The sequence below is a fragment of the Heptranchias perlo genome, chromosome 12 (genome assembly GCF_035084215.1).
Source record: "Heptranchias perlo isolate sHepPer1 chromosome 12, sHepPer1.hap1, whole genome shotgun sequence".
Lineage (NCBI taxonomy): Eukaryota > Metazoa > Chordata > Chondrichthyes > Hexanchiformes > Hexanchidae > Heptranchias > Heptranchias perlo.
Genome location: NC_090336.1, coordinates 64,582,117 through 64,599,231, shown reverse-complemented (window position 1 = coordinate 64,599,231; position 17,115 = coordinate 64,582,117). Strand labels below are relative to the sequence as shown.

At 52.4% G+C, this 17,115-nt stretch overlaps 1 non-coding gene and 8 pseudogenes across 1 annotated transcript; all 9 read left to right on the top strand.

Annotated features, from left to right (window-relative positions):
• Nucleotides 1-1,257: 1,257 nt before the first annotated feature.
• Nucleotides 1,258-1,374, top strand: LOC137329462 (U2 spliceosomal RNA; annotated as a pseudogene).
• A 1,304-nt stretch (nt 1,375-2,678) lies between these two features.
• LOC137329072 (U2 spliceosomal RNA) lies at nt 2,679-2,795 on the top strand (annotated as a pseudogene).
• A 971-nt stretch (nt 2,796-3,766) lies between these two features.
• LOC137329347 (U2 spliceosomal RNA) lies at nt 3,767-3,883 on the top strand (annotated as a pseudogene).
• A 3,730-nt stretch (nt 3,884-7,613) lies between these two features.
• On the top strand, nt 7,614-7,804 carry LOC137330343 (U2 spliceosomal RNA). The gene has a single exon (XR_010965032.1). It is a non-coding gene; the product is annotated as a U2 spliceosomal RNA (small nuclear RNA).
• Nucleotides 7,805-10,635: 2,831 nt separating this feature from the next.
• LOC137329759 (U2 spliceosomal RNA) lies at nt 10,636-10,752 on the top strand (annotated as a pseudogene).
• A 1,281-nt stretch (nt 10,753-12,033) lies between these two features.
• LOC137329461 (U2 spliceosomal RNA) lies at nt 12,034-12,150 on the top strand (annotated as a pseudogene).
• Nucleotides 12,151-13,466: 1,316 nt separating this feature from the next.
• On the top strand, nt 13,467-13,583 carry LOC137329071 (U2 spliceosomal RNA; annotated as a pseudogene).
• Nucleotides 13,584-14,552: 969 nt separating this feature from the next.
• On the top strand, nt 14,553-14,669 carry LOC137329346 (U2 spliceosomal RNA; annotated as a pseudogene).
• Nucleotides 14,670-15,645: 976 nt separating this feature from the next.
• Nucleotides 15,646-15,762, top strand: LOC137329036 (U2 spliceosomal RNA; annotated as a pseudogene).
• Nucleotides 15,763-17,115: the final 1,353 nt, after the last annotated feature.

Genomic DNA, 17,115 nt, shown 5'->3' with positions numbered 1-17,115 from the left:
AAAACAGCTGTTTCCCAGTGTCTCTGTGTGTGTGTGTGTGTGTGTTATTACTGAGAATAAAGCTGATATCTCTCTCTCTCTCTCTCTCTCTCTCACTCAGAGCTGCTGTGGAAGGAAACCGTTTTAAAAAGAACTTTCTCAGCTCAGTGGTATTTTTTTCTTCTCCAAGGCTGAGTGCCGCTCGCACGTAGCGATATAATTCAAAGTGCAAAATAACTTGGCGTCGTTGACTTTAAACAAGCAGGGTCTGCTTCCAAATGAAAGCTGCGCTCCCGAACTGGACTGTCTGTCTGTCTGACTGTCTGTTTGTCAAGGGGTGGAAAAGGCGGTGGTGGTGGTGAGGGTGGAGCATTACGCTCAGGAGGGGAGACTTTCTTTCAGAGGTGCCAATTAATCTGTAGCAGAAAGTCATCCCCCCCGACCGGGATTCGAAGCCCGGTCCTGACCACGAGACCACCGGGGAGAGTTGCCTCAAGTCCCTGAGGGACCTGGACACGAGGCCGAGGACACACGCACGCCTGCTGCACTGGCAGCAGCGACCAACAGGGGGCTGACCGGCTGATCCTTCCCTTTCACAGGCAGGTTTTTGGCCCTCGCTCAAACGACAAAGGTGTTCAGAAGGAAGTCCTGGGGGGAAGGCAGGCAGGGAGGGACGGACACAGGGAAGTCCGCACAAAACAGGTCCCCTGGAACCTCTGACCCACAAAACCGGGTTCCTGGTGAAAGCAGTCCTGCCATTGACAGGACAATGGACAGGGCCCGGCAGCTTGAGACACATCTTTCTTTCAATAAGCAAGTTCTTTTTAAAAAAGTTTCCTTCCACAGCAGCTCTGAGTGAGAGAGAGAGAGAGAGAGAGAGAGAGAGAGAGACACTGACTCACTGACTGATACTGACACCGACACACACACACACACATTATTTATTATTATTTTAAACGACAAAGCTGTTCAGAAGGAAGTCCTGGGGGGAAGGCAGGCAGGGAGGGACGGACACAGGGAAGTCCGCACAAAACAGGTCCTTTGGAACCTCTGACCCACAAAACCGGGTTCCTGGTGAAAGCAGTCCTGCCATTGACATGACAATGGACAGGGCCCGGCAGCTTGAGACACATCTTTCTTTCAATATGCAAGTTCTTTTTAAAAAAGTTTCCTTCCACAGCAGCTCTGAGTGAGAGAGAGAGAGAGAGAGAGAGAGACACTGACTGACTGACTGATACTGACACCGACACACACACACACACACACACACACACACATATTATTTATTATTATTTTTAATTGATTTTTAGAACAGGGAGATGGAATAGGGGCTTGCTCCGTCCACTCCACGCATCGACCCAGTATTGCAGTGTTTCTGGGAACGGTGCAGCTCCCCGTGGGGAGATATTCAAAAGGAAAATCAGCTCTTTCCCAGTGTCTCTGTGTGTGTGTGTGTGTGTGTGTGTGTATTATTACTGAGAATAAAGCTGATATCTCTCTCTCTCTCTCACTCAGAGCTGCTGTGGAAGGAAACCTTTTTAAAAAGAACTTTCTCAGCTCAGTGGTATTTTTTTCTTCTCCAAGGCTGAGTGCCGCTCGCACGTAGCGATATAATTCAAAGTGCAAAATAACTTGGCGTCGTTGACTTGAAACAAGCAGGGTCTGCTTCCAAATGAAAGCTGCGCTCCCGAACTGGACTGACTGACTGTCTGTCTGTCTGTCTGTCCGTTTGTCAAGGGGTGGAAAAGGCGGCGGTGGTGGTGAGGGTGGAGCTTTACGCTCAGGAGGGGAGACTTTCTTTCAGAGGTGCCAATTCATCTGCAGCAGAAAGTCATCCCCCCCGACCGGGATTCGAAGCCCGGTCCTGACCACGAGACCACCGGGGAGAGTTGCCTCAAGTCCCTGAGGGACCTGGACACGAGGCCGAGGACACACGCACGCCTGCTGCACTGGCAGCAGCGACCAACAGGGGGCTGACCGGCTGATCCTTCCCTTTCACAGGCAGGCTTTTGGCCCTCGCTCAAACGACAAAGGTGTTCAGAAGGAAGTCCTGGGGGGAAGGCAGGCAGGGAGGGACGGACACAGGGAAGTCCGCACAAAACAGGTCCCCTGGAACCTCTGACCCAGAAAACCGGGTTCCTGGTGAAAGCAGTCCTGCCACTGACAGGACAATGGACAGGGCCCGGCAGCTTGAGACACATCTTTCTTTCAATAAGCAAGTTCTTTTTAAAAAAGTTTCCTTCCACAGCAGCTCTGAGTGTGAGAGAGAGAGAGGAGAGAGAGAGACACTGACTCACTGACTGACACCGACACACACACACACACACACACACACACACACACACACATATTATTTATTATTATTTTAAACGACAAAGGTGTTCAGAAGGAAGTCCTGGGGGGAAGGCAGGCAGGGAGGGACGGACACAGGGAAGTCCGCACAAAACAGGTCCCCTGGAACCTCTGACCCAGAAAAACGGGTTCCTGGTGAAAGCAGTCCTGCCATTGACATGACAATGGACAGGGCCCGGCAGCTTGAGACACATCTTTCTTTCAATAAGCAAGTTCTTTTTTAAAAAGTTTCCTTCCACAGCAGCTATGAGTGAGAGAGAGAGAGAGAGAGAGAGAGAGAGACACTGACTCACTGACTGATACTGACACCGACACACACACACACACACACACACACACACACACATATTATTTATTATTATTTTAAATTGATTTTTCGAACAGGGAGATGGAATAGGGGCTTGCTCCGTCCACTCCACGCATCGACCCAGTATTGCAGTGTTTCTGGGAACGGTGCAGCTCCCCGTGGGGAGATATTCAAAAGGAAAAACAGCTCTTTCCCAGTGTCTCTGTGTGTGTGTGTGTGTGTGTGTGTGTGTGTGTATTATGACTGAGAATAAAGCTGATATCTCTCTCTCTCTCTCTCTCTCTCACTCAGAGCTGCTGTGGAAGGAAACCGTTTTAAAAAGAACTTTCTCAGCTCAGTGGTATTTTTTTCTTCTCCAAGGCTGAGTGCCGCTCGCACGTAGCGATATAATTCAAAGTGCAAAATAACTTGGCGTCGTTGACTTTAAACAAGCAGGGTCTGCTTCCAAATGAAAGCTGCGCTCCCGAACTGGACTGTCTGTCTGTCTGTCTGTCTGCTTGTCAAGGGGAGGAAAAGGCGGCGGTGGTGGTGAGGGTGGAGCTTTACGCTCAGGAGGGGAGACTTTCTTTCAGAGGTGCCAATTAATCTGTAGCAGAAAGTCATCCCCCCCGACCGGGATTCGAAGCCCGGTCCTGACCACAAGACCACCGGGGAGAGTTGCCTCAAGTCCCTGAGGGACCTGGACACGAGGCCGAATACACACGCACGCCTGCTGCACTGGCAGCAGCGACCAACAGGGGGCTGACCGGCTGATCCTTCCCTTTCACAGGCAGGCTTTTGGCCCTCGCTGAAACGACAAAGGTGTTCAGAAGGAAGTCCTGGGGGGAAGGCAGGCAGGGAGGGACGGACACAGGGAAGTCCGCACAAAACAGGTCCCCTGGAACCTCTGACCCAGAAAACCGGGTTCCTGGTGAAAGCAGTCCTGCCATTGACATGACAATGGACAGGGCCCGGCAGCTTGAGACACATCTTTCTTTCAATATGCAAGTTCTTTTTAAAAAAGTTTCCTTCCACAGCAGCTCTGAGTGAGAGAGAGAGAGAGAGAGAGAGAGAGACACTGACTCACTGACTGATACTGACACCGACACACACACACACACACACACACACACACACACACACACACATATTATTTATTATTATTTTTAATTGATTTTTAGAACAGGGAGATGGAATAGGGGCTTGCTCCGTCCACTCCACGCATCGACCCAGTATTGCAGTGTCTCTGGGAACGGTGCAGCTCCCCGTGGGGAGATATTCAAAAGGAAAATCAGCTCTTTCCCAGTGTCTCTGTGTGTGTGTGTGTGTGTGTGTGTGTGTATTATTACTGAGAATAAAGCTGATATCTCTCTCTCTCTCTCTCTCCCTCTCTCTCTCTCACTCAGAGCTGCTGTGGAAGGAAACCGTTTTAAAAAGACCTTTCTCAGCTCAGTGGTATTTTTTTCTTCTCCAAGGCTGAGTGCCGCTCGCACGTAGCGATATAATTCAAAGTGCAAAATAACTTGGCGTCGTTGACTTTAAACAAGCAGGGTCTGCTTCCAAATGAAAGCTGCGCTCCCGAACTGGACTGACTGTCTGTCTGTCTGTCTGTCTGTTTGTCAAGGGGTGGAAAAGGCGGCGGTGGTGGTTAAGGGTGGAGCTTTACGCTCAGGAGGGGAGACTTTCTTTCAGAGGTGCCAATTAATCTGCAGCAGAAAGTCATCCCCCCCCGACCGGGATTCGAAGCCCGGTCCTGACCACGAGACCACCGGGGAGAGTTGCCTCAAGTCCCTGAGGGACCTGGACACGAGGCCGAGGACACACGCACGCCTGCTGCACTGGCAGCAGCGACCAGCAGGGTTCCGACCGGCTGATCCTTCCCTTTCACAGGCAGGCTTTTGGCCCTCGCTCAAACGACAAAGGTGTTCAGAAGGAAGTCCTGGGGGGAAGGCATGGAGGGACGGACACAGGGAAGTCCGCACAAAACAGGTCCCCTGGAACCTCTGACCCAGAAAACCGGGTTCCTGGTGAAAGCAGTCCTGCCCCGCCCTGCCATTAACATGACAATGGACAGGGCCCGGACCAGGCGCAGCGGACGGTAGCGAGCAGTCGGAGGGTGAAAATCCGCCAGTGGGTGAAAAGGAGAGCCGTGCGGTGAGAGGAGGCGGAAAGCGGTTCGCAGACTTTCGCTGTACCTCCGGCGGGCAGCGCCGCACCTCCGAGCGCTCGGTACCGTCCGCTGCGCCTCGTCCTGCCGCACGCGACGAGCCGTCCCCGGAGGAAATCGGCCTCGGCCTTCCTGAGATATCAGTCTCCAGGTGGGACAGAAAAACCGGGGGCCCCCGGCTCGCTTTCGGCGGCCCGCTAGTCGACTTCCCGTCGTGCGAACGCGATCCTTCCGGTACCTTTCGGTGCCCCTTGCCCGACTCTAGCTCCGGTGGTAAAGCGGAGTCGGTCGGTCTGACGGCCGCCGAGTTAGCAGGCGGAAAGCGGTTTGCAGCCTTTCGCTGTACCTCCGGCGGGCAGCGCCGCACCTCCGAGCGCTCGGTACCGTCCGCTGCGCCTCGTCCTGCCGCACGCGACGAGCCGTCCCCGGAGGAAATCGGCCTCGGCCCTCCTGAGATATCAGCCTCCATACGGGCGTCACAAATCAGTGGACATGGTCAGCTGCAAAGCAGTGTCATTACAACCTTTCATAAACGACAGGGCAGCACCGCACTGCACTGCACTGCACTGCACCCCACACTACATCACACTTGCCTGCCGGCCTGCCTGCCGCTGCCTACTCTCACCAGCGGACCAAAGTGAGGATAACACCCCGAAGCAAGCATCTCCCTTGCCGCCCACCAGCCCACACCAATCCCCTTGCCTGCCTCCCACAAATTCCACCAGCGAGGCAAAGTGAAAATCAACCCCCAAAAAACGCACTCCACACCGGCCATCGCCCGCTATACACCCCCCCCCCCCCCGGGGCGAATATTAAGCCCGAGAACACCGACTGTAACCAACCGCAGTGAAAAGTTGAAGTGGCAACTCATTAACCAGATTTACACTTGGCAACTCATAAACCAAATGAACAAAAAATCTGGTTAATGAGTTGCCCAAAATAAATCTGGTTAATGAGTTGCCACTTCAACTTTTCACTGCGATTGGTTACAGTCGGTGTTCTCGGGCTTAATATTCACCCCGGGGGGGCGGGGGGGGTGATTCTGGGGGTAGTGTCCGGGAGGGTGAGCCTTTTATTCGGCAGGAGGCGTGTGGGGAAATCATCAACCTGTCAGACGATGAGTTGTCACAAATGCCATTGCTTAATGAAAGCTGCGCTCCCGAACTGGACTGACTGACTGTCTGTCTGTTTGTCAAGGGGAGGAAAAGGCGGTGGTGGTGGTGAGGGTGGAGCTTTACGCTCAGGAGGGGAGACTTTCCTTCATGCCAATTAATCTGCAGCAGAAAGTCATCCCCCCCCGACTGGGATTCGAAGCCCGGTCCTGACCACGAGACCACCGGGGAGAGCTGCCTCAAGTCCCTGAGGGACCTGGACACGAGGCCGAGGACACACGCACGCCTGCTGCACTGGCAGCAGCGACCAGCAGGGGGCTGACCGGCTGATCCTTCCCTTTCACAGGCAGGCTTTTGGCCCTCGCTCAAACGACAAAGGTGTTCAGAAGGAAGTCCTGGGGAGGAGGGAGGGAGGCAGGGAAATCAGCACAAAGCAGGTCCCCTGGAATCTCACACCTGCGTCCCAGAAAACAGGTCTCCTGGTCAAAGCAGTCCTGCCCCGTCCTGCCATTAACGTGACAATGGACAGGGCCCGGCAGCTTGAGACACATCTTTTTTTCAATATGCAAGTTCTTTTTAAAAAGGTTTCCTTCCACAGCAGCTCTGAGTAAGAGTGAGAGAGAGAGAGAGAGAGACACTGACTGACACTGACACTGACACTGACACTGACACTGACACACACACACACACACACACACACACACACACACACACACCGTCTCCCATCCGATTGGTGGACTATGGGATTGAAAATCGAACTTTGAGTTTCAATGCAGGGGGGAGAGCGCGAACGCAGCCCCTCCCAACTACCACACGCGCGTTGTTGTTGTTGTAATATAGAACTGCAAGTTGCCGTTGTCGTGGTCGTTTCGAATCAGCACAAAGTAGGTGCCTCCCTGGAATGTCACACCTGCGTCCCAGAAAACAGGTCTCCCGGTCAAAGCAGTCCCGCCCCGCCCTGGGATTAACATGACAACGGACAGGGCCCAGTCAGGGAGCAGCTTGAGAGACACCTTTCAATAGGCGCTTCTGAAACATTAACGCCTTGTTTCTTCCGACAGTTTAACCAGCGATTAACATGACAACGGACAGGGCCCAGTCAGGGAGCAGCTTGAGAGACGTCTTTCAATAGGCGCTTCTGAAACATTAACGCCTTGTTTCTTTCGACAGTTTAACCAGCCTTTAACACGCCTTGTGTTTTTATTTCCCATTTCCAGCCAGCCAGCCAGCCAGCCAGCCGAGCCGAGCCAGCATCTGCAGTATTTTTTTTGATTGGTCTTGCCTGCCGTGGAATGAATGTTTCAACACGAGCTGCTGATTGTCAGCACCTCACCTCTTTCTCAATTGGCCGTTGCAATCTCACTCGCTCACTCATCGTGAGACACGTCACGTCACTAGTTTTACTTAAAGAGGTTTCCTTCCACGGCAGTTCGTTAGTGACTGAGACTGACTGACGGAGGTCCGTTGAGACACAACCCTCCCCCATCTGATTGGTGGCCTACTGGCAAATTTACCAATCTGTCAAGCAATCCTGGCAAGAAAGGAAAAAACGGCAACTTCTTTAAACTCATCCACTGTTGCAATTAGAAACGGTGGCAAAAAATGTGGCCAGAGTGGGAGAGAACGGCAGTGCTTCGAGACTGCTTTCAACACCGGCAGCCAGAGAACAAAGAGGGAGGGCAAACAGGACCCGAGATCAATTCGCATCGAGCGCGGTATCGCTTCTCGGCCTTTTGGCTAAGATCAAGTGTAGTATCTGTTCTTATCAGTTTAATATCTGATACGTCCCCTATCTGGGGACCATATATTAAATTGATTTTTGGAACAGGGAGATGGAATAGGGGCTTGCTCCGTCCACTCCACGCATCGACCCAGTATTGCAGTGTCTCTGGGAACGGTGCACCTCCCTGTGGGGAGATATTCAAAAGGAAAAACAGCTCTTTCCCAGTGTCTCTGTGTGTGTGTGTGTGTGTGTGTGTGTGTGTGTTTTATTACTGAGAATAAAGCTGATATCTCTCTCTCTCTCTCTCTCTTACACTCAGAGCTGCTGTGGAAGGAAACCGTTTTAAAAAGAACTTTCTCAGCTCAGTGGTATTTTTTTCTTCTCCAAGGCTGAGTGCCGCTCGCACGGAGCGATATAATTCAAAGTGCAAAATAACTTGGCGTCGTTGACTTGAAACAAGCAGGGTCTGCTTCCAAATGAAAGCTGCGCTCCCGAACTGGACTGACTGTCTGTCTGTCTGTCTGTTTGTCAAGGGGTGGAAAAGGCGGCGGTGGTGGTGAGGGTGGAGCATTACGCACAGGAGGGGAGACTTTCTTTCAGAGGTGCCAATTAATCTGCAGCAGAAAGTCATCCCCCCCGACCGGGATTCGAAGCCCGGTCCTGACCACGAGACCACCGGGGAGAGTTGCCTCAAGTCCCTGAGGGACCTGGACACGAGGCCGAATACACACGCACGCCTGCTGCACTGGCAGCAGCGACCAACAGGGGGCTGACCGGCTGATCCTTCCCTTTCACAGGCAGGCTTTTGGCCCTCGCTGAAACGACAAAGGTGTTCAGAAGGAAGTCCTGGGGGGGAGGGAGGGAGGCAGGGAAATCAGCACAAAGCAGGTCCCCTGGAATCTCACACCTGCGTCCCAGAAAACAGGTCTCCTGGTCAAAGCAGTCCTGCCCCGTCCTGCCATTAACGTGACAATGGACAGGGCCCCGGCAGCTTGAGACACATCTTTTTTTCAATATGCAAGTTCTTTTTAAAAAGGTTTCCTTCCACAGCAGCTCTGAGTAAGAGTGAGAGAGAGTGAGAGAGAGAGAGACACTGACTGACACTGACACTGACACTGACACACACACTGACACACACACACACACACACACACACACACACACACACCGTCTCCCATCCGATTGGTGGACTATGGGATTGAAAATCGAACTTTGAGTTTCAATGCAGGGGGGAGAGCGCGAACGCAGCCCCTCCCAACTACCACACGCGCGTTGTTGTTGTTGTAATATAGAACTGCAAGTTGCCGTTGTCGTGGTCGTTTCGAATCAGCACAAAGTAGGTGCCTCCCTGGAATGTCACACCTGCGTCCCAGAAAACAGGTCTCCCGGTCAAAGCAGTCCCGCCCCGCCCTGGGATTAACATGACAACGGACAGGGCCCAGTCAGGGAGCAGCTTGAGAGACACCTTTCAATAGGCGCTTCTGAAACATTAACGCCTTGTTTCTTCCGACAGTTTAACCAGCGATTAACATGACAACGGACAGGGCCCAGTCAGGGAGCAGCTTGAGAGACACCTTTCAATAGGCGCTTCTGAAACATTAACGCCTTGTTTCTTCCGACAGTTTAACCAGCGATTAACATGACAACGGACAGGGCCCAGTCAGGGAGCAGCTTGAGAGACACCTTTCAATAGGCGCTTCTGAAACATTAACGCCTTGTTTCTTTCGACAGTTTAACCAGCCTTTAACACGCCTTGTGTTTTTATTTCCCATTTCCAGCCAGCCAGCCAGCCAGCCAGCCAGCCAGCCAGCCAGCCGAGCCGAGCCAGCATCTGCAGTATTTTTTTTGATTGGTCTTGCCTGCCGTGGAATGAATGTTTCAACACGAGCTGCTGATTGTCAGCACCTCACCTCTTTCTCAATTGGCCGTTGCAATCTCACTCACTCGCTGTGAGACACGTCACGTCACTAGTTTTACTCAAAGAGGTTTCCTTCCACGGCAGTGAGTTAGTGACTGAGACTGACTGACGGAGGTCCGTTGAGACACAACCCTCCCCCATCTGATTGGTGGCCTACTGGCAAATTTACCAATCTGTCAAGCAATCCTGGCAAGAAAGGAAAAAACGGCAACTTCTTTAAACTCATCCACTGTTGCAATTAGAAACGGTGGCAAAAAATGTGGCCAGAGTGGGAGAGAACGGCAGTGCTTCGAGACTGCTTTCAACACCGGCAGCCAGAGAACAAAGAGGGAGGGCAAACAGGACCCGAGATCAATTCGCATCGAGCGCGGTATCGCTTCTCGGCCTTTTGGCTAAGATCGAGCGTGTTCCTTTTCGGGCTTATTTGGATCTGAGCGGACTGGAACGCTGGCCGCGACCTCGTGCGCTCGCAAAGTGCGGACTTTGCTGTGATTGGTCGTTTGTGTGCTGGCTCCGCCCCTAAATTTGCATAAGGACCAAATCAACACTGCAATGGCAGGGAAGGGTTCCTGGTGAAAGCAGTCCTGCCACTGACATGACAATGGACAGGGCCCGGCAGCTTGAGACACATCTTTCTTTCAATATGCAAGTCCTTTTTAAAAAAGTTTCCTTCCACAGCAGCTCTGAGTGAGAGAGAGAGAGAGAGAGAGACTGACTCACTGACTGATACTGACACCGACACACACACACACACACACACACATTATTTATTATTATTTTAAACGACAAAGCTGTTCAGAAGGAAGTCCTGGGGGGAAGGCAGGCAGGGAGGGACGGACACAGGGAAGTCCGCACAAAACAGGTCCCCTGGAACCTCTGACCCAGAAAAACGGGTTCCTGGTGAAAGCAGTCCTGCCATTGACATGACAATGGACAGGGCCCGGCAGCTTGAGACACATCTTTCTTTCAATATGCAAGTTCTTTTTAAAAAAGTTTCCTTCCACAGCAGCTCTGAGTAAGAGAGAGAGAGAGAGAGAGAGACACTCACTCACTGACTGATACTGACACCGACACACACACACACACACACACACACATATTATTTATTATTATTTTTAATTGATTTTTAGAACAGGGAGATGGACTAGGGGCTTGCTCCGTCCACTCCACGCATCGACCCAGTATTGCAGTGTTTCTGGGAACGGTGCAGCTCCCCGTGGGGAGATATTCAAAAGGAAAAACAGCTGTTTCCCAGTGTCTCTGTGTGTGTGTGTGTGTGTGTTATTACTGAGAATAAAGCTGATATCTCTCTCTCTCTCTCTCTCTCTCTCACTCAGAGCTGCTGTGGAAGGAAACCGTTTTAAAAAGAACTTTCTCAGCTCAGTGGTATTTTTTTCTTCTCCAAGGCTGAGTGCCGCTCGCACGTAGCGATATAATTCAAAGTGCAAAATAACTTGGCGTCGTTGACTTTAAACAAGCAGGGTCTGCTTCCAAATGAAAGCTGCGCTCCCGAACTGGACTGTCTGTCTGTCTGACTGTCTGTTTGTCAAGGGGTGGAAAAGGCGGTGGTGGTGGTGAGGGTGGAGCATTACGCTCAGGAGGGGAGACTTTCTTTCAGAGGTGCCAATTAATCTGTAGCAGAAAGTCATCCCCCCCGACCGGGATTCGAAGCCCGGTCCTGACCACGAGACCACCGGGGAGAGTTGCCTCAAGTCCCTGAGGGACCTGGACACGAGGCCGAGGACACACGCACGCCTGCTGCACTGGCAGCAGCGACCAGCAGGGTTCCGACCGGCTGATCCTTCCCTTTCACAGGCAGGTTTTTGGCCCTCGCTCAAACGACAAAGGTGTTCAGAAGGAAGTCCTGGGGGGAAGGCAGGCAGGGAGGGACGGACACAGGGAAGTCCGCACAAAACAGGTCCCCTGGAACCTCTGACCCACAAAACCGGGTTCCTGGTGAAAGCAGTCCTGCCATTGACAGGACAATGGACAGGGCCCGGCAGCTTGAGACACATCTTTCTTTCAATAAGCAAGTTCTTTTTAAAAAAGTTTCCTTCCACAGCAGCTCTGAGTGAGAGAGAGAGAGAGAGAGAGAGAGAGAGACACTGACTCACTGACTGATACTGACACCGACACACACACACACACATTATTTATTATTATTTTAAACGACAAAGCTGTTCAGAAGGAAGTCCTGGGGGGAAGGCAGGCAGGGAGGGACGGACACAGGGAAGTCCGCACAAAACAGGTCCTTTGGAACCTCTGACCCACAAAACCGGGTTCCTGGTGAAAGCAGTCCTGCCATTGACATGACAATGGACAGGGCCCGGCAGCTTGAGACACATCTTTCTTTCAATATGCAAGTTCTTTTTAAAAAAGTTTCCTTCCACAGCAGCTCTGAGTGAGAGAGAGAGAGAGAGAGAGAGAGAGACACTGACTGACTGACTGATACTGACACCGACACACACACACACACACACACACACACACACACATATTATTTATTATTATTTTTAATTGATTTTTAGAACAGGGAGATGGAATAGGGGCTTGCTCCGTCCACTCCACGCATCGACCCAGTATTGCAGTGTTTCTGGGAACGGTGCAGCTCCCCGTGGGGAGATATTCAAAAGGAAAATCAGCTCTTTCCCAGTGTCTCTGTGTGTGTGTGTGTGTGTGTGTGTGTGTGTGTGTATTATTACTGAGAATAAAGCTGATATCTCTCTCTCTCTCTCACTCAGAGCTGCTGTGGAAGGAAACCTTTTTAAAAAGAACTTTCTCAGCTCAGTGGTATTTTTTTCTTCTCCAAGGCTGAGTGCCGCTCGCACGTAGCGATATAATTCAAAGTGCAAAATAACTTGGCGTCGTTGACTTGAAACAAGCAGGGTCTGCTTCCAAATGAAAGCTGCGCTCCCGAACTGGACTGACTGACTGTCTGTCTGTCTGTCTGTCCGTTTGTCAAGGGGTGGAAAAGGCGGCGGTGGTGGTGAGGGTGGAGCTTTACGCTCAGGAGGGGAGACTTTCTTTCAGAGGTGCCAATTCATCTGCAGCAGAAAGTCATCCCCCCCGACCGGGATTCGAAGCCCGGTCCTGACCACGAGACCACCGGGGAGAGTTGCCTCAAGTCCCTGAGGGACCTGGACACGAGGCCGAGGACACACGCACGCCTGCTGCACTGGCAGCAGCGACCAACAGGGGGCTGACCGGCTGATCCTTCCCTTTCACAGGCAGGCTTTTGGCCCTCGCTCAAACGACAAAGGTGTTCAGAAGGAAGTCCTGGGGGGAAGGCAGGCAGGGAGGGACGGACACAGGGAAGTCCGCACAAAACAGGTCCCCTGGAACCTCTGACCCAGAAAACCGGGTTCCTGGTGAAAGCAGTCCTGCCACTGACAGGACAATGGACAGGGCCCGGCAGCTTGAGACACATCTTTCTTTCAATAAGCAAGTTCTTTTTAAAAAAGTTTCCTTCCACAGCAGCTCTGAGTGTGAGAGAGAGAGAGGAGAGAGAGAGACACTGACTCACTGACTGACACCGACACACACACACACACACACACACACACACACACACACACACATATTATTTATTATTATTTTAAACGACAAAGGTGTTCAGAAGGAAGTCCTGGGGGGAAGGCAGGCAGGGAGGGACGGACACAGGGAAGTCCGCACAAAACAGGTCCCCTGGAACCTCTGACCCAGAAAAACGGGTTCCTGGTGAAAGCAGTCCTGCCATTGACATGACAATGGACAGGGCCCGGCAGCTTGAGACACATCTTTCTTTCAATAAGCAAGTTCTTTTTTAAAAAGTTTCCTTCCACAGCAGCTATGAGTGAGAGAGAGAGAGAGAGAGAGAGAGAGAGACACTGACTCACTGACTGATACTGACACCGACACACACACACACACACACACACACACACACACATATTATTTATTATTATTTTAAATTGATTTTTCGAACAGGGAGATGGAATAGGGGCTTGCTCCGTCCACTCCACGCATCGACCCAGTATTGCAGTGTTTCTGGGAACGGTGCAGCTCCCCGTGGGGAGATATTCAAAAGGAAAAACAGCTCTTTCCCAGTGTCTCTGTGTGTGTGTGTGTGTGTGTGTGTGTGTGTGTATTATTACTGAGAATAAAGCTGATATCTCTCTCTCTCTCTCTCTCTCTCACTCAGAGCTGCTGTGGAAGGAAACCGTTTTAAAAAGAACTTTCTCAGCTCAGTGGTATTTTTTTCTTCTCCAAGGCTGAGTGCCGCTCGCACGTAGCGATATAATTCAAAGTGCAAAATAACTTGGCGTCGTTGACTTTAAACAAGCAGGGTCTGCTTCCAAATGAAAGCTGCGCTCCCGAACTGGACTGTCTGTCTGTCTGTCTGTCTGCTTGTCAAGGGGAGGAAAAGGCGGCGGTGGTGGTGAGGGTGGAGCTTTACGCTCAGGAGGGGAGACTTTCTTTCAGAGGTGCCAATTAATCTGTAGCAGAAAGTCATCCCCCCCGACCGGGATTCGAAGCCCGGTCCTGACCACAAGACCACCGGGGAGAGTTGCCTCAAGTCCCTGAGGGACCTGGACACGAGGCCGAATACACACGCACGCCTGCTGCACTGGCAGCAGCGACCAACAGGGGGCTGACCGGCTGATCCTTCCCTTTCACAGGCAGGCTTTTGGCCCTCGCTGAAACGACAAAGGTGTTCAGAAGGAAGTCCTGGGGGGAAGGCAGGCAGGGAGGGACGGACACAGGGAAGTCCGCACAAAACAGGTCCCCTGGAACCTCTGACCCAGAAAACCGGGTTCCTGGTGAAAGCAGTCCTGCCATTGACATGACAATGGACAGGGCCCGGCAGCTTGAGACACATCTTTCTTTCAATATGCAAGTTCTTTTTAAAAAAGTTTCCTTCCACAGCAGCTCTGAGTGAGAGAGAGAGAGAGAGAGAGAGAGAGACACTGACTCACTGACTGATACTGACACCGACACACACACACACACACACACACACACACACACACACACATATTATTTATTATTATTTTTAATTGATTTTTAGAACAGGGAGATGGAATAGGGGCTTGCTCCGTCCACTCCACGCATCGACCCAGTATTGCAGTGTCTCTGGGAACGGTGCAGCTCCCCGTGGGGAGATATTCAAAAGGAAAATCAGCTCTTTCCCAGTGTCTCTGTGTGTGTGTGTGTGTGTGTGTGTGTGTGTATTATTACTGAGAATAAAGCTGATATCTCTCTCTCTCTCTCTCTCCCTCTCTCTCTCTCACTCAGAGCTGCTGTGGAAGGAAACCTTTTTAAAAAGAACTTTCTCAGCTCAGTGGTATTTTTTTCTTCTCCAAGGCTGAGTGCCGCTCGCACGTAGCGATATAATTCAAAGTGCAAAATAACTTGGCGTCGTTGACTTTAAACAAGCAGGGTCTGCTTCCAAATGAAAGCTGCGCTCCCGAACTGGACTGACTGTCTGTCTGTCTGTCTGTCTGTTTGTCAAGGGGTGGAAAAGGCGGTGGTGGTGGTGAGGGTGGAGCATTACGCACAGGAGGGGAGACTTTCTTTCAGAGGTGCCAATTAATCTGCAGCAGAAAGTCATCCCCCCCCAACCGGGATTCGAAGCCCGGTCCTGACCACGAGACCACCGGGGAGAGTTGCCTCAAGTCCCTGAGGGACCTGGACACGAGGCCGAATACACACGCACGCCTGCTGCACTGGCAGCAGCGACCAGCAGGGGGCTGACCGGCTGATCCTTCCCTTTCACAGGCAGGCTTTTGGCCCTCGCTCAAACGACAAAGGTGTTCAGAAGGAAGTCCTGGGGGGAAGGCAGGCAGGGAGGGACGGACACAGGGAAGTCCGCACAAAACAGGTCCCCTGGAACCTCTGACCCAGAAAACCGGGTTCCTGGTGAAAGCAGTCCTGCCATTGACATGACAATGGACAGGGCCCGGCAGCTTGAGACACATCTTTCTTTCAATAAGCAAGTTCTTTTTAAAAAAGTTTCCTTCCACAGCAGCTCTGAGTGTGAGGGAGAGAGAGAGAGAGAGAGAGAGAGACACTGACTGACTGACTGATACTGACACCGACACACACACACACACACACACACACACACATATTATTTATTATTATTTTAAATTGATTTTTAGAACAGGGAGATGGAAAAGGGGCTTGCTCCGTCCACTCCACGCATCGACCCAGTATTGCAGTGTCTCTGGGAACGGTGCAGCTCCCCGTGGGGAGATATTCAAAAGGAAAAACAGCTCTTTCCCAGTGTCTCTGTGTGTGTGTGTGTGTGTGTGTGTGTGTATTATTACTGAGAATAAAGCTGATATCTCTCTCTCTCTCTCTCTCTCTCTCTCTCACTCAGAGCTGCTGTGGAAGGAAACCGTTTTAAAAAGACCTTTCTCAGCTCAGTGGTATTTTTTTCTTCTCCAAGGCTGAGTGCCGCTCGCACGTAGCGATATAATTCAAAGTGCAAAATAACTTGGCGTCGTTGACTTTAAACAAGCAGGGTCTGCTTCCAAATGAAAGCTGCGCTCCCGAACTGGACTGACTGTCTGTCTGTCTGTCTGTCTGTTTGTCAAGGGGTGGAAAAGGCGGCGGTGGTGGTTAAGGGTGGAGCTTTACGCTCAGGAGGGGAGACTTTCTTTCAGAGGTGCCAATTAATCTGCAGCAGAAAGTCATCCCCCCCCGACCGGGATTCGAAGCCCGGTCCTGACCACGAGACCACCGGGGAGAGTTGCCTCAAGTCCCTGAGGGACCTGGACACGAGGCCGAGGACACACGCACGCCTGCTGCACTGGCAGCAGCGACCAGCAGGGTTCCGACCGGCTGATCCTTCCCTTTCACAGGCAGGCTTTTGGCCCTCGCTCAAACGACAAAGGTGTTCAGAAGGAAGTCCTGGGGGGAAGGCATGGAGGGACGGACACAGGGAAGTCCGCACAAAACAGGTCCCCTGGAACCTCTGACCCAGAAAACCGGGTTCCTGGTGAAAGCAGTCCTGCCCCGCCCTGCCATTAACATGACAATGGACAGGGCCCGGACCAGGCGCAGCGGACGGTAGCGAGCAGTCGGAGGGTGAAAATCCGCCAGTGGGTGAAAAGGAGAGCCGTGCGGTGAGAGGAGGCGGAAAGCGGTTCGCAGACTTTCGCTGTACCTCCGGCGGGCAGCGCCGCACCTCCGAGCGCTCGGTACCGTCCGCTGCGCCTCGTCCTGCCGCACGCGACGAGCCGTCCCCGGAGGAAATCGGCCTCGGCCTTCCTGAGATATCAGTCTCCAGGTGGGACAGAAAAACCGGGGGCCCCCGGCTCGCTTTCGGCGGCCCGCTAGTCGACTTCCCGTCGTGCGAACGCGATCCTTCCGGTACCTTTCGGTGCCCCTTGCCCGACTCTAGCTCCGGTGGTAAAGCGGAGTCGGTCGGTCTGACGGCCGCCGAGTTAGCAGGCGGAAAGCGGTTTGCAGCCTTTCGCTGTACCTCCGGCGGGCAGCGCCGCACCTCCGAGCGCTCGGTACCGTCCGCTGCGCCTCGTCCTGCCGCACGCGACGAGCCGTCCCCGGAGGAAATCGGCCTCGGCCCTCCTGAGA